The following is a 5117-nucleotide window of genomic DNA, read 5'->3' as shown; positions in this document are numbered from 1 at the left end:
AGATGGTGCTCTAGTGTATTCAAGCGATGTTCCTGTGCTGATGGAAAATGTAACATTAAGTACAATGTGAGCGAGTGGAGACACGTCATTGTTTCATCCAAAAAGTCTGAAAGCTGTGCTACTGCTCAATGGCAGTAAGTATTCTTCAGTGTGTGTAGGGCATGTGTCGCGGGCAGAGGGGCCACGCACGCTACGCTCGGGTTCGGGGACTTCTGCTGCTGCTGCTGCTCGGTGGCTCGAGCGGAGGGCCAGATCCGGGGACTCGAGCAGCGCTCCTCGCCCACGAGTGAAAAGGGGGTGGTTTGTTTGGGGAGATAGTTAGTGACGTCACCCACAGGTCGTGGTGATAATGGGCACCACCACTGCTGGTGACGGGGATCCCGGGAGCGATGGCAGGGAGCAGCTAGGATGTTGGTTCCCCCTCCGTGGGTAGGGGTTGGTGATCCCGGGGCCCGGTGGCGGTACGGGGAGGCTGGATGGCTGGGGTGTACGTACCGAGGGAGCCCGTTTGCCCGCAGGCGCTGGCCCTTGGATCTCTAGCCTATGGCGGTGGCTTTTTATCCTCACGGTGTGGACGGTTGCCTTCTGTCGGGTCTTGGGTGTTAGGGAACCCCTGGGATTCCGGTCACTCTCGGATTTGACCATTGTCGGCGGCTCCTAGCCTGGTCAGGGTCCAATGGCCCTGCCTTTGTGCTTGGTACAGATCCGCTCACCGGTTCAGTTCCCTTCGGGTCACCGCCCGTCCCCGATCCTACGGTTCAGCTGACTTGTACCACCTCCTGCAGACGGCCACCACCGTCTGCCGACCTTGCTGACAGTGCCTGGGCTCCTACCCAGACACTAACAGTTTCTGTCCTCTCACTTTCCACTACAAAACTAAACTAACTGCTTTTTCCCGCCTCCAGGCCTGTGAACTCCTCGGTGGGTGGGGCCAACCGCCTGGCTCCGCCCCACCTGGTGTGGACATCAGACCCTGGAGGAGGCAACAAGGATTTTGTGTGACTGATGTAGACTATCCAGGGGAGGGGGTGTGTGTGATTTTGTGTTTGTGACTACCTGGCTAGTCCAGGGCGTCACACATGCTATGCACTTGGAAGAAAGCTGTGAGAATTTAGACTTTATTCTCAAGAAACTTAACTACAAGGAGCATGGATGGTCAATATGTGGTGGTCTAAAAATGTTCTCATTGCTTCTTGGGCAGCAAGGAGGATATATTAAATACCCATGCTGTTCTGCCTCATGGCAGCCTGCTAATAGTCATTCATTAAAATTTCTGTTACAACCCCTAGAGGTCATTGTTATTCTTTTGAATTGCTGAGTTTCCCTTTAAGCTAAATGTATTCTGGGTAAGGAATGCCTACCTGAGCTGAGAAGAAGCCTGCAGCCATTTTCTCTTTGGATTTGTCAGGAAAGGACATGCCGACTTACCTCTCTGTACATTCACCCCTGCCTAGTGTAATCCGGTGAGCAAAGCAAATTACATGTGTTAGTGATAGAATCCTAGATGGAAGAGTGTAGTAAATGCATTGTACATTGTACTTCTACACCTTTAGTGTCATCCCTGTCTTGTTTGTCTAGATAAGATTTCTATGTATTGCAGATGCAGTGACCTTTCACCTACATTCTCGTAAGAACTGCATCTCATGTACTGTTATGCTATGTTAACTCTGTATTAACACTGTACTGACTGTAATCATTTTCTTGTTATAGTTTTTACCCGTATAAAACAGTATCTTGGATATACCGTATTCTGTCTTCAACTGCATCTTGGATATTCCTATATTCACTGTATATTCCATGTATACTGCAATCAAGTTCACGTTACCAGCTAATAAATCAAGGCTATTGAACTCCACAGCCTGTTTATTTGAAATGTGAACTAGGGTTTAGCTGTATGCTAGAGATTCACAGCATTACGTAAAAGAAGGCAGAACACATGCTTTTTGTGTGAATTGGAAAGCCAGGTTAGGACTCTTCACTGGAGCAAAAAAAATTGGCCAACAAGAACATCTTTGTAACCGGGACTCAAGAACATTGTTGCATAAAGCTTAGTTGATCCCACCTAAAGTTCTCTTGCCACCACTCCACTGTAAGCTTGGACTGATGAAGCTGTTTGTGAAAGCGCTACTGAAAGAAGGAGAGATGTTTAAGTACCTGTGTACCAAGTTTCAGGGACTGTCAGAATCAAGTCTGAAGGAAGGTGTGATGCCCTGGCAAAACCAGGTAGTTACAGATAGGCCCCCGCACAACACCTTTCCTCACTTAGGAAACACACAGCCGACCTGAAACCCTAGTCACCTAGGACCCTGAAGCCAGGACCGAAAACAGCGGCCTAGCTAATTAAATGATTGAGGGCAGGATTATAGGTCCTATCCCACCTAAAGTCCCTCAAAGAAGACAACAGCCCACTGATAGGGATAAGGCCACCGCCAGGGCCCTTAGATCCCACGGGCCAGCGCCTGCGGGCACGGCTCCTTAGGCCATATCCAGCCGGGAGCGGACTCCTGAGTTCCAGACCAGGCAGTCCACCATACACAAAAACAAGTGCAGAGTAAAGGACAGCGACCACCAGCCTGGGTGGGGGACCTGAATGCAACCGGCCGGGGCGGCAGGCCACCAGCACCTTTGGTTTACCGAAAGACTCGTGTGATTCATTTACTGTGAGTAACCAAACATCCCCCTGCTTGCTCAGGCGCGCCGGCCCTTGCCATCACCATACCCTGCACAAAGACACTGGGCCCCGGGGCAATCATCCCTACACACGGAGGGGTTAACATCCAGCTGCCACTACATCTCTCCCGGGTATCCCATAACGGCAGCGGTGGTGTCCCACCTCACCACACACCGTTGGTGGCGTCACAAACTTAATACGGCCTAGCCCATACATCTACATTCCTCCTTTTATTCGACATGTCCGCGAGACCCCCGGGTCGAGCCACTCTCTTAGAAGGTCTGGATCCGACCAACGGCGGCTGCTGGCACAGGGGCAGCACAAAAGCATTTTTGTGGGTTCGGATATTCAGAAACCCATGAATGAAGGATGACGTGTTTTAAACAATAATGAAAACTGTTGAAAAAAGGGCTTGGGACTCTTTGAAAGAAGCAATAAATACGTTTCTAGGTAACAACAAAGAATCAAAATTTAAGTCCATCGTGGAGAACATGCTGAAACGTTTCAAAGCCTTGGGTTGTCTAATGAATTTGAAGTTACATTTTTTACATTCCTATTTGGACTACTTGTCTGAAAACCTTGGTGCTGGTGGGAAGAACAAGAAGGTTTTCATCGGAATATCAAGGAGATGGAACGACGATACCAAAGTAAATGAAACGTGAACATGATTGCCGGATGCTTCACAGAGAAGATCCACAGGCCTTCTATAAGAGAAAAGGGGGATCTAGAGAAAAGGAAAAAGTGCAAGAATAAATTTCTAATAAAGTTGCAGAATGACTGTACAATAAATAAATGTATTTTATATATAAAATTGTGAATATTTTTGGTTACAATAAGTATTTTTCTTGTTCATGTCACTTGTATGTAACTTCACACATGGATTGTACAAAATCAATATTTGATGGTTAAAAAAAAATATTTATTTTTTTTTTAAATCAGGACATTAGAAAACATAATAATCAGTCACTGGATTTGAAGTTTCATAAACCAAAATTTTACATAGCTGTGTAATTTGTCGGGCACCCACCGACAATAGAATAGCGCCAGATTTAGGAAGCTGGCTGAGGTCTGCAAAGTCTGTAGCCAGGTGACAAAATTGTCCAACCTGGGTTTCTTCCTTAAGTAGTCTCTGGTATGATGATATGGTATAATCCTGGCAGCCGGAGTCGAAATCCCTAGATTGCGGTTATGATCTCCAATCGGAATTGGAGCCCCTAGATTGAAGCCATGTAGCCAAGTGATCCTCTAGTTGAAGCCAAAGTCCCTAGACCGAGTCCACAAGGCATCCTGGTTCTGATCCCCTAGCCAGCTCCTAAGAGCTTAGACTAGATCATGCAACATCCATCAACAACCTGGTGACTCCAAGAAGTCCCCTTTTATAGCCATAACCTTCCCTTAGGATATACTGTGCCCTTATCAGATTGGTTGTACAAGGTTGCTTCTCTTATTGGATGGATTTCAAGCTGCATGGATAATGTTCATTTAAATGATGTGGATAGAAAGACTGAAGATATCTACATGTAGTCTGAAATCCATCATGAATCAATACTATTTTACACAGTCATAAGCAGCCCATGGGCATTCACCTGCATTCAAACCAATAACAGCTCATAGACCAGACAATCCATCTACCACTGGACGAAAGACAGGAAGTTAAATCCACTGCCTGCGGTAACCAACTTAATCCTATAGGCTACTCACACAACAAACCCAACAGAAAGGAAAAAAACATGGCTTCGATTATCCATCCAATGAAAACGCATAACCATTGTGAGCCATTGGACAATGCAATTGGACACTTGGTGACATGGTGCACGGCCCAATGAATCAAGTCTTTACTTCATATTCACGGTTTAAGCCCTTGGGTTCTAATATGCCCAGAGTACATATCCAGAAAGATTCTCTTTCTTTGAGCTAAACACAAGTCAACAATACATTGTAAGCAGATTCTATTACCAGTCCCACACCATTTTGTGACGCATAATCACACAGTGATCCAATTAAGATTCCAAGTCATCGAACATGTCCAAGCCATACGCAGAGGAGGCAATAGAATTAGGAAGCTCAAAGAAAGGGAATCTTTCTGGATATATACTCTGGGCACATTGGAACCCAAAGGCTTAAACCATGAATATGAAGTACAGACTTGATTCATTGGGCCATGCATGGACATAATGGACATAATTCTAATAGGCAGGACAGGTAATAAGGAGCACAAGTTATATGCTAAAATGTGTTGTGTGACAAGACAGACACAGGAAAGGACATGATAACAGGTGTAGGGACCAACAAGGTGAGACAAGGGGTATCAGGATAGGGTCAAGTAGGTATGAATGTAGTAATGGGGCAGGCATAGAGAATTGTATGTGAATGTGAATTACAATAAATCACTAAGGAAAGGAATATGTGAGTGTGTGCCTAATGTAAACTAATATTGTACTGGCAA

The sequence above is a fragment of the Anomaloglossus baeobatrachus genome, unplaced genomic scaffold (assembly GCF_048569485.1).
Source record: "Anomaloglossus baeobatrachus isolate aAnoBae1 unplaced genomic scaffold, aAnoBae1.hap1 Scaffold_271, whole genome shotgun sequence".
NCBI classification, from domain to species: domain Eukaryota; kingdom Metazoa; phylum Chordata; class Amphibia; order Anura; family Aromobatidae; genus Anomaloglossus; species Anomaloglossus baeobatrachus.
Note: the sequence above shows the minus strand (reverse complement) of the source record.